This window comes from Phyllosticta citriasiana (assembly GCF_038021145.1).
Source record: "Phyllosticta citriasiana strain CBS 120426 chromosome Unknown IWZ02scaffold_4, whole genome shotgun sequence".
NCBI lineage: Eukaryota > Fungi > Ascomycota > Dothideomycetes > Botryosphaeriales > Phyllostictaceae > Phyllosticta > Phyllosticta citriasiana.
Genome location: NW_027117281.1, coordinates 1,148,526 through 1,161,694, shown reverse-complemented (window position 1 = coordinate 1,161,694; position 13,169 = coordinate 1,148,526).

The window sequence follows — 13,169 nt, the reverse complement described above, 5'->3', positions numbered from 1 at the left end:
AGTTAGACTTTACTAATTTTAGAGCTATAGTATATTTATTCTAAGCTACCTTATACTCTTCTCCGTTCTTTATACGTCTAGCCCTTACTATATTCGTACGAAGGTTAGATAGATCTCTTATCTACTAGGGCTTTACCTTAGATTTAGGAGCGTAGGTAGGGATATATATAGCTATAGAGTTACTAATAGCTATTTAAAGTGCCTCCCCTAGTTAGTTAAGTATTAGGACATTAATCTTCTAGGTAAGGACCTTATTAGGGGCTTAGGCTAGAAGATTAGTAATCTTAGCTTATATAGTCTATATAGCTATAGTAAGTCTTATCTAATATAGTTTCTAAAATTCTAGCTATTTAGCTTCCTTTATATTATACTAAGCTTATCCTATCGCGATGGCTATTAGATACTAGTAACGTAAGTACATTATAACTATACCCTTACACGATTACTTAATAAGCCGAAGCTAATTATAACTAAGCTACGTAAACCGGCTAAGCCGTATAAGCTAGTAGTACTAATAGATAATAAATACTACTAAGGATATATAGCCTACTTAATAGCTAATAAAACTTTACACGGTAATAAGAAGATTAATTTCTTATCTATTTTAATAATGTAACTAAAGTAGTAATTTACGTAGTAAAGAGAGAGTTTAGTTCTCATTTCACTTCTTATATAAATATATATAGAAGATAGAAGAGTACATAGCATCTTCTATATTTATAATAATTAAGAAGACTTCACTTAAGTTTATCTTTTAAACTACTTAACTTTAATTAAGTTCTTTTTAATTTTATATATATCTAACTAAGTAGATAGCCTCTAGGTAAAAGCCTACATATTAGCCGCTTAACGATTCATAATAGATATAGAAGATCATTCTAGGTATTATCCCTATCCTACTTTTTTATCACCTAAGGGAGGTATTAGAATACCTAAACTAGGTATACTATATATATAGCCTAAGCCTTATATATAACCGTCTATTATTTAAGAAGGAAATTTAAGTTATCTTAGTAAGGCGCATTAGTATTATCTAAGGACTAAAGAGTATTAAGTATATATTAACTATAGAAGTCTTTATAAGGCTATAGTATAGTATATAAATATTAAGGAGGCATCCTCTCTATACCTACTTATAAGAAAGTAGAAGACTATTCTATACGCGGATAGTATGGCTAAGAATTAAGCCTATATAACTAGTACTTAAGAGGAGTCTAGTAGTTAATAATAAACACCCTCACGTAGAGGTACTAAATTACCTTATAAATTAGAGGAAGGAAGAGGATAGGCACTCCCCTTCTTATTATAATCTTTTTACTCCCTATTACTAGTTAAGCTTAATACGTAAGTATAAGAGAAAGGTCTTTTTTATATAATATAATTTTAGGTTAAAGAAGCTTTTAGGCATATTCTACTAGAAGAAGCTAATAACTATTAATCTAAGATTACTCCTCTCATAAAGGAATAAACCTAGGATATTACTATTCACGCGAAGATGTAAATTAAGACTCTTAAATAAGTTATCCTTAACTTAGTAGAAAGGATTTTAAGTTATTAAACTTCATTATGTAAAGATACTATTAAGTTAATAAGTTTATAGTATTTAGAAGAGAACGGATCCTAGAAGAAGAAGAAATGCATACTAAGAGTGCCCGACCTACCTGAATTAATGAATAGCTAAAACCCTACGTATAAGTATTAGCGGCTCCTCATAAATAATAAAATCTATAGTAATAAGGACTACTTTAAAAGAGGTACTACTATAGATACTAAGGAAGCCATTATAAGTTATATCCTCTCTAGGATATAGGGTAAGGTAGTATAGTATTTAGTACTATTTCTTTATACCTATATAAAGATAGATAATCTAGTCCTTAATACTAACTTATATTACTAGCTTAAGTAAGTATTTAAGAATCCATATTAGTAAAAGGATCTAAAGAAGAAGCTAAAGGACCTTTATTATAAAATTCCTATAGATCTTTAGAAGTTCTAGTTAGAGTTCGTATACCTAGCTTTAGAAGCTAACCTTCCGCATAAATAATAGAAAGAGGATTTTTACTCTTTATTAGATCCCCTACTATAAACTCATTTAGTAGGAATTAAATAAGACGACTCTATTTCATTTAAAGAATACCTTTAAAAGGTATACCCTATTACATAAAGTATAATTAAGTACCGAAACGGTTAAAATATATCTTTATTATCCTAGAAAGACCGCATAAAGAAATAATAATAGGAATAAGTAGGTAAATCCACTCTTTTAATAGGTAGAAGTTTAAGAGAGCAGCCTTTTTTAAGGTCATTATAGAGATCTACTCCTTACGCGATAACGGAAAATCTAATATATAAAGGAAAAGTAGAACTCTAAGGTGATATTAGACCCTACTATTAATATAGAAAGTTTAGATACCTTATCTAATAGTGCCTAGAAACTAAAGTAAAGATAGTTAATACTATAATAGAAGAAGAAGGAGAAGAGCGCGTAATATTAGAACCGTACTCTTCTTTATTAGAAAATAATAAGTCTTAGGGGAAGTCTCCTCCCTAAGATATAAGCTTAGAGCTCTATAAATTACTAATTTATAGGTAAACATTCATAACCTTATTAGAGGACACCTATTTACTATATAAACTATAATTATAGCTAGTAGTTATACTATACCCGTTTATGCCCTAGTTAATACTAGTATAAATAGATCTAGCTTTATCCATCCTTAACTTCTTCTATAACTTAGGGAATTAGGGATTAAGAAAAGAAAGATTACTAGTAGGAACCTTAAAGTCTCTAGGTTTAACTAATACATAAATGAGTAACTTAATTTTGTTTATTAATTATAATTCTATTTCTAATATTAGCTAGTTATAATATACGCCTTTATACTAGATATTAGGTGCTATAATATTATTCTAGGCTACTAGTTCCTTATATATTATTATATTCTTCTAGATTACTATAACTAATAACTTATTTAGTTAGATCCTCCGGACCGAATTTCTTTTTTAAATTTTTTAAACATTCTAAAATTATCCACATAAAGTAAAATTTTACGGATAAACTAATTAATTTCTTTAATATACATCTCTAACGATATTAAAGTTAATAACTAAGAAACCTTTTTTACTTCTCTTATAGAAATTAACCTACCTAAAAAAATACTAATAGAAGTAGTAGATCTTTATTCTATTATACTAGATAATATTAATGAAGCTAATAAAGATGAAGCTTTTAATAAATACCTTAATAATCATTTACCCTCTAAGTATAAGAACTACTATGACGTCTTTTTAAAATAAGAGTCTAACTAGCTACTACCTTCTTATGCGGGAGTTAATTATTAAATTTCTCTTACGTATAAGGATTATCTACACCTACTAATAAGTCCCCTCTATAGAATGTCTCTAGAATAGCTTACCGCAGTAAAGGAATATATCTAAGAGAATTTAAAGAAAGGATTTATTACTAAGAGCTATATACCCTACGCCTCTCTAGTATTAGTAGTAAAAAAACCTAGAGGTAGTTAGTAAATTTATATTAACTACTAACGGTTAAATAATTAAATAAAGAAGGACTTATATCCTTTACCTCTTATCTTAGAACTCTTATAGAGAGTAGGTAAAGGAAAGGTCTACATAAAACTAGATATTTAATAAGCTTTCTATTAAATCTAACTTTAAGAATAGTCTAAAGAATATACTACTTTCCATATAAGATACGGACTATTTAAATACTATATTTTACCTTTTAGGCTAAGTAATAGGCCTACTACTTTTTAATATTTTATTAACTAAGTTCTCTTTAACTATTTAGATGATTTTATTATCACTTTTATAGATAATATTCTTATCATTTCTAAAAACCCATATAATTATACTTAACACATCATTAAAGTTCTATAATAATTATGAAAAGCGGGACTATAAGCTAATATAAAAAAGAGTAAGTTTTTAACTACTTATACGAAATTCTTAGGATATATTATCTCTACTAAGGGTATATTAATAGACCTATAAAAAATTAAACCTATTTATACCTAGTAATTACCTATAACCCTTTAATCTCTTTAGTCTTTCTTAGGATTCTATAACTTCTATTAGAGATTCCTTCCTAACTACGGATGAATTAGCCGGCTACTAGAGAAACTATATTTAAAAGTAAAGTAGTAATAACTTAGGCTAGTTAAGGAAGAATCTTTTAGGAACCTTAAGAAACTAATATATAGTAAATCACTACTTATAAACTATAATCTAACTTTAGACACTTATATAGAAATAGACGTAAGTAATAGAGTAGTTACGGGAGTTCTATTATAATATTAAGAAGATTATAAATGGAAACTAGTATTCTTTTATTCTAAGGTAATATTAGATGCTAAACTCCGCTATAGAATACCTAATAAAGAACTCCTAGCTATTATATAAGGACTAGAGGAATGGAGATCTATACTTATAGGCCTTTATAAACCTTTTCTTATAATTATAGACTATTAAGTATTAGAACACTTTACTTCTAAGCACTAATTATCCGTATAATAAGTAAGATAGGCTAAGTAACTTACTAAGTACTAAGTCCGGTTTACCTACTAACTAGGAAAGGAAAATATCATTATAGATATTCTTATAAGAAAGTAAGAGTAACTTAAGACTTAAAAAGAGAAAGTAAAGGCCGTATAAGAGTAGTATCTTATTCCTACTTCCTAGGTAGTCCTACTTATAATGATGGAGCTAGAAGTTTCTCTACTAATAATTTTCCTTAATGAACTTCTCCGCGTAAATAGAGAAAACCTAGATCTTAAACTATAGAGGGAAATAGCCTATCTTTAACCGGAAAATAAATCATATTAGAAGTTATAGGATAGATTACTTCTTTACTATAGTATATTAGTTATTCCTAACTAGGATAACCTTTACGTAAGAATAATTAAAGTAATATATACTACTTATATTACTACCTATCCTAGAATTAATAAAATGTGAAAGCTATTATAGTAATACTATTACTAGCCCGGCTAGACTTATATAATTAAGAGATATAGCTAAAACTACTACATTTACTACTAGAACTATGAATTTACTAATAAGATACCTAGCCTTCTATATCCTCTACTAATTCCTAACTATCCCTAGTAATACCTAGCTATAGATTTTAAAGAGATGCCGTAAGACTAAAAGGGATTTAACTATATCCTTATTATTATAGACTAGTTATCCTAAAGAACCTTTAGTTTACCTTACACGAAGAAAATTAATACTAAAGGAGTATCTTAACTTTTTTATAATTATGTCTACCGAATTTTTAGAAATCCTAAAAGTATACTATTAGATTAAGGTCCTTAGTTTATTTTAGCCTTTATATAGGAGCTATATAAGTTAACTAGTATTAAATAACACTTTAATTTAGCCTATTACTCTTAGATAAATAGAATTACTAAGATAGTAAATTAGGTCCTTATATACTAACTATAACCCTTTATTAATTACTACTAAAATAACTAGTCTAATCTTCTACTATTAATAGATTTAGCTTAGGCTACCCTCCTATATAAGGCTATAGGTCTTATACTAGTAGAAGTAGACCTTAGCTTTATGCTACGTATATATTATAACTAGACTACTTATATAATAATAACTACTTCACCTAAAGGCAGAACATAGTCTATAGCTTAGTCTCTCTAAAAAAGAAGATAAGAAGCCTATAAGTACGCCTATAAATTAATTTACTAATTATAAGAAAAGAACTACTAATAAGCTAATAAATACTATTATATACCTAACTTTAACATTAGAGACTTTATTTACATTAAGAAGACTAGCTAGATAACAGACCGGCTAAATCTAAAATTAGACGCTCCTAATATAGGACCATTTAAGATTACTAGAATAAAAGGATATTCGTATAAATTAGATCTTCTAAAAAGCATGAAGGTTATAAACCTTTTCTACGCTAATTACCTACATAAAGTAGCTATAGACCTATTACCATAATAGAGATACATAGAACTAGAACCTAAGGTTATTAATAACTAGTAAGAATAGGAAGTTAACTTTATCCGCGTAAGTAAGGTTACTTATAGAACTTTAAAGTATTAGGTTTAATAGGTAGGATATAATTAAGATAATAAGTAGTATATAGTAAGTTCTTTTATTAGGGCCCCCTAAAAAGTAGAGGACTTCTATACTACTACTCCTTCTACCCCTAGACTACTAAAGAACCTAGAAAAGTAGAAAAGAGCCTTCCTCTAATAAGAATCATGGGAAGAAACGTAATTAGATAACTAACCCGCCTATACTCTAGTAAAGAGAATCCTCTAACACTATAGTAAATAACCCTTATCTATATAAACTAATTTATCCTTATCTATCCTATTTCCCTATTTTAATTTTATTCCTTATCTTTTATACCCTTACTCCTCTTCCTTCTCTTTAGTAGGAATTAGAGCTAACTTCTTAAGTTTAGGCCTCATTACACCTTTAATAGAGCCCTAGAGAAAGTTATTAACCTAGTTATCTATTATATAGTGAAGAGTAAGGTACTCTCTAGGCTATATCTTATCCTTACGCCTTTTATATTAATTAGGAGGATGAGTACTAGTAAGGTCACTTATAGTATAGTTAAGGTTACTAGTGCCCTAGATGTAGTTCACGTAATAACTCTATAAGAAACCTAGTAACTTATAGTAACTATAGAAGATGTAAGTAGAGAGATTATCCTAGTACTTAGTATAACTAGTAGCTTAATTAATACCTATGTATTAGATTAAGTAAGCATCGCGTGAAGAGCTATAAGATTCTATAGATATAATATTAAAATAATCCTTAGAAACTAGGATAATAGCATAATAAGCTAAGTTACTAAGGCCTAACATGTATATTACGCGTTAGCTAGTTTCATTACTACTAAGGGATTTCTATAATAAGTTAGCTATTATATAAGGATAAGTAAGTAGTAATATATATCTTAGTAAGTTTTTTAAAGGCCTTACGCGGGATGAAGACTATAATCTTATTAGAAGTATCTACCTCTAAGTCCTAATCTAAAGGTTCCGCTAGTAATTCTATAGGTGAAGTAGCTAGATAAATAATACTACTATTATTACTTTTACGTAAAGGTGTACTTAGTAGTACACTAACATAATAGCTACTAGAACGCGTATATAAAGGTAAAGTAGGTGAATTAGCTTACGTAACATTCACGTAAGGATTTATAGGTAGAATAGTAATATACGCTAGCTCTTAGGAGCTAGGTACTATACCTAGACTAGTTAGCTTTACTTTACCTTTTTAAAACTCTAGATATATAAATAATTAGCTAATTATGCGTAACGTCTTATGTAATAGTCTTAAGTTACCTTAGCATCCTCTTAAGGCATCGTATTACCTTTAGGGTGCTTAGAGTAATAAAGTTAATCGGATACTATCGCGCGATAATTAGTTAAGCGTTTTTAGACCTACTATAAATAGGAGGACTTACTATTATTACTAGAGTTATTACTAGAGCTAGTTACTTAAGTAAGAGATAGGCTAAGAGTAATAGGAAGATATAATAATAGAAGTAAGGTCTATTATTATTATTAAGGTAGTAGTAAAGAAGGTTAGTTAAACTATAAACCTAATAATAAGATATACCTAGTAGCCCTATACTTTACGCCCTTACCGAAATAACGCCGGTTAGTCATCTACGTAAGTACCTAATAAGCTAACTTAGGCTTCCTATTAGGGGGGGAATGTTATAATGGCTATTAGATGCTAGTAACATGAGTATATCATAACTATGCCCTTATATAATTACTTAATAAGCCGAAGCTAATCATAACTAAGCCGCATAAACCGGCTAAGCCGTATAAGCCGGTAGTACTAATAGATAATAAATACTACTAAGGATATATAGCCTACTTAACGGCTAATAAAACTTCGCGTAGTAATAAGAAGATTAATTTCTTATCTATTTTAATAACGTAACTAAAGTAGTAATTCGCGTAGTAAAGAGAGAGTTTAGTTCTCATTTCACTTCTTATATAAATATATATAGAAGATAGAAGAGTACATAGCATCTTCTATATTTATAATAATTAAGAAGACTTTACTTAACTTCATCTTTTAAACTACTTAACTTTAATTAAGTTCTTTTTAATTTTATATACGTCCGACTAAGTAGATAGCCTCTAGGTAAAAGCCTACATATTAGCCGCTTAACGATTCGTGATATATCTAGGGCCTCTAGGCTAGAACTAAATAGTAAGAGTAAATAGTATTCCCTTATAGTCTAAGCCTACCTTAACTATTTACTAGTCTCGTATAAGGTTAGCTATAGATAAGGAGGCTACTATAAGATCTATAATAGTCTTATTAGCCATACTATAGCGGAAGTATATACCTTCCCCTAGGGTATTTATGATCTTAAGGTTATTATCTTTAATCTAGTCTATTAGCTTCTCCGCTCCTAGTAATTATATAGCTAGAGGGTCCTAGAATAGATGATATTCATTAAAATCCCCTATAAAGAGGGAGGGGGTTTCTACCTTATTATATTTTAGGACCCTCTCTATTATATAAGGAAGGTTTTTATTAGCTTAGGTTTACCTAGCTTTATTATACACATTAATAAGGTGAGTTTATGTAGTTAGTCCTTCTATCTCTAGCATAAGGGTGTCCTTACTAGGGAGGATATCTAGATAAAAGTTAATCTAGACTCCCTATATGAATCTTAACTAGTATACTAGCGTATAGGGGCGTTTCTACCCGTATAAGGGGAGTATCTAGTAGAAAGATAGGTAGTTAACTAATCGTAGACTTCCATCTTATATTACTATCTACGGTTCTTATATAAGGATTAGGTAGACCCCTATCTCTACTATAAGTTAAAGGGCTATCTCTATAGGTAGGAGGCTTTTATTAAGGTTAACTTATAGGATTTTAATGTCCTCTATTATGCTTTACGCTTTAAGGTAGTAATAGGGCATTATTTATCTATAGCCTAGTAGTTCCTATAGTAATTAACATACTAGAGGGCTATATAGAGATAAGCCTTACCCTTTATTATATAATAGGGGCATTTATAGGTAGTAGAGAGGTAGGCCTCTACATAGTATTTACACCTAGGAGCTTTTATATACCGTATAGAGTTATGTCTAAAAGTTTAGTATTTCTTATACTATATAGAGGTAGGCATATTATACATCTTTTCTACTTTAATACTAATTCCTATGATGTTTAGCCTCTTTATAATAGCTCTTTTAGCCTCTACCTCTATAGTAAAAGTAAGAACCACTAACCCTGCTTTTTAGGTTATATAGTGTTTCTTAGGGGTGAGCTAGTAGGGCTCCCTAATTACCTTTAGTCTAGGGTTAAAGGTTACTACCTTATTAGTAATGAATTTAGTAATATTAACTTTATCTAGGTCTACTATTAGAATACCGTAGGTAATAACTTTAAACTAGGGGATATTAGCTTAAAAGGAAGCCCCTAGGAACATATAAAGTAGTACCTCTTTCTTACTAAGAAGAAAGTTAGTAGTAAAGCTAGGTACGCATATAAGGATTAGGTTACCCTTAAAGGATTCCTTTACTAAGGTAATAACGGGGGTAGTAAGGCCGGTTACCTATAGCTACTAGTTAATACTATTTTATATGGTAAGACTAGTAATCTTAGGGATTTAGCCTCTTATAATGACTTATCTTTCCTAAAGAGTTAGCTAAAGGCGGGGGGTTTAGGTTTTCTTCTTAATAACCGTCTATTCTTATAGTATACTACTCTAGGAGGCTCCCTAGGCTACTATATAGGTAAATATATAAGGGGATCTAGTAGCCTAGGGGCTAGAAGGGGATATAGTAGGTACTATTCTTAGTTTAGGAGTAGGGGCCTAAGTCTACTAGGCCTTCTAGACTAGCGTACGAGATACTAATTCTAGGGAACGAATCTATATAGTAAGAATTAACTTAGTAAAGTTAACCCTTCCCTTTTCCGTAAAGTCTCTAAATACCGTAGTAAGATTAAGGAGCTTTCTCTTTATCTCTATATCTAGCATGAGATAGGTAGCGTTAACTATATATAAGAGAGCTACATTAAGAGCTTCACTTATTATATAAAAGTTCGCTACGAAGGGCTAAGTAAACATTCTCTTATTTAGTAAGTTAGGGGAGGGTACTAGGCGTTTACTACCTATAGTTAGAGTAAGAAACTCCTCATACGAGATAGCTAGTAGGCTAGAAGGCATGTAGGAAGTAGAGTTTCCTAGTTAGCCTAAAATAGTAATGCCTAAGGCTATAGATGTGCCTAAGGCACTATACCTAGAAGCTAGTAGGAGTAGTAGGTAGATGTTTACCTAAGGATCATCTATACGTTTTTTCTTATTATTAAAGAGGTCTAGTTATAGGCTTTACTAGGGAATTTCACCCTCTTCTATAGTATTTCCTATTACTACATTCTAGTTACCCTCCTATAGGGGAGGGTATATCTCATTCTACCCTATCTAGTTACTTATACGCTAAAGCGCTATTAAGAAAAGATAGGTATAAGGTTTTAGTTAGGTAAAGGTTTTATAGGTATAGTAACGACTTATTTTAAGTACGGCTATTTTCTAAGAATTAGTAGCTAGACCGGAAAAAGTTATTATGTAATTAATTAATTGTTTTACGTCTTACTAGAGCTATAGGCTATCTAAGATAGAGCTATCTATAGGGGATGCCGCATATATTTATAAGGTAAGTAGGGATGCCTAGCTAAAGAGTCTCGTATAATGAAGTATAATTCTTAGTATAGTGTTAGTATAGGGTTATTATAGATAGATAGTTTATCTAGGCTCTTTTTAGGTAAGGGGGGGCTAAGAACTAGCCTTCCTACTATTATCTAAGTAGACGGGTAGCATAAAGTAAGAGTAATAAAAGGAAGGGGGGTAGGAAGAAGGCGTATATAGAAAAGTAAATATAGTATAGGGTAGTAGGTAAGGTAGATTATATATATACTCTACTATAGCGTTCTAGTACTATCCCTAATAGCATAATTTTAAGGTAACCTAATATTTATACTAGGGGGATGGCTTTATTAGATAATAGGGATAGTTTAGGTCCTAGGAGTAATAAGTACCGTTATAGTTACTATACTTTAACGCTATATAGGCACATTTCGTGCCTCTCTTTATATAGTAGTTATAGTTATGCTTTTCTATAGCGTAGGGGCTAGTATATAGTAAGCATTTAGTCCTATTATGATACCTAGAGGAGCTATAGCTAAATTCTTAACACTTTATATACTATACATCTAGAGTAATCCTAAGGAGTTTTATAACCCTTATACTTACTCCTATAAGATAGAATAGTGTTAGCGGTATTCTATAAAGATAAGTAATATCTTTATTATATACCGTATGGTAGATGGTTTATAGTAGAGAATGTAGTAGATTCTTTACTATAAGAGAACTTCCTTAAAGGACTAACTAGCAGGCTACCTAAGGGTGTTTATATAGAAGAACCTATAGATTCTAGAGAGTTCTATCTCTAGGTAATTAGTAATAGGTTCTTCTATTAATAGAAGACGATTTCTAATTAATCTAGACTAGAAGATTCTAGGCCTTAGTAATAAGACAATCTAGAATAAGGGCTAGAATCTAAAAGAACCCGTAGGAATAAGTTCTTAGTAATAGAAGAGGTCTAGAAGAGTCTAGAATAGTCTAGACTTATTCTTAGGCCTCTAACACTCCCCCTAACTTATTACGCAGGGTAATAGAGAGGAATTTAGTAAAGAGAGCCTTAGTAAGTACCTTAGTTAAGGCGTCTACAGGCATCTCTTTAGTAGAGATATAAGAGAATCTTATAAGATTTTCCTTAACTAGCTGCCTTAAGAAGTAATACCTTATGTCTATATTCTTAGACTTTTTAGTAGCATCTTCTATAGCAGCTATAGCCGGTATGTTATCCCCTTTAAGGACTATAGGAGTAGGTATAAGGTCTTTATAACCTAACTCTTCTAAAAATCCTTTAATATAAAGGATAACCTTAGCTAGTATACTATAACCTATATATTCTGCCTCCATAGTAGAAATAGAGATATAGGTTAGTCTACTAGCCTTCTAGGCTATAGGCCTATTAGTAGAGTAAATAATATAAGCTACTAGAGAATATCTATGAAGCTCATTCCCTAAGTTAGAGTTAGAGTAGGATTCTAGATTAAAACTAGTACCCTTATAGGTAATAGTATAATCTTTAGTTCCTTTTAGATAGGATAAGACTCTTTTAGCAGCTCTAAGGTGCTCTACTAGAGGGCAGCTTAAATACTAGCTTAAAGAAGCTAGTATATAAGCTATATTAGGCCTAGTATAGACTATAGCATATAGAAGAGAGCCTATTAAAGATCTATACTCTTTAATAAGGTCTTCACTAGCCTAATAGTCCGCGGGTAGTCTAGGAAGCTCCTTATATAAATAAGGAGTCTTAGAAGGCGTAATAGAGCTTAGAGAGAAAGTCTCTAAGACTTTAGAAAGATAGCCTTCCTGTAATAAAGATATAGTCTTTTTAGACCTATCCCGGGTGACTTAAATTCCTAAATAATAGGAAATAGGTCCTAGGTCCTTAATAGTAAACCTAGACCTTATTAATTCTTTAAAAGAATTAATAATAGACATATCCTTACTAAAAAGTAGGATATCATCTACGTATACTAAGACCCATATAAATAAGCCTTCTTTAAAGGTCTTAGTATATAAGCAGGCCTTAGATAGAAGCTATTTATAGCCGTTCTCTTCTAAGAAGTGGCTAAAACAGGCTACCCATGCCCTAGGGGCTTATTTTAGGCTATAGAGAGCTTTCTTTAATTTACAGACTTTATTATTAAGCTTAAAGCCTATAGGTTGATGTATATAGACGTCTTCATTTATTTTCCCATTTAGGAAGGCGGTTTTAACGTCTATATGTATGATTTCTAGGTCTAAATAGGCAGAAAGGCTTAGTAGTAGGCGTAAAACTATAGGTAAGACTATAGGGCTAAAAGTCTCTTTATAGTTTATACTATACTCCTAATTTTAGCCTTATACTACCTATCTAGCCTTATAGCGGGTAATATTTCCCTTATTATTAGTTTTAATCTTATAGACCTATTTACCTCTAAGAATTTTATTATCCTTAGGCGGGTCTACTAAGATCCAGGTTTAATTCTTAATAAGGGAATTATATTCTTCC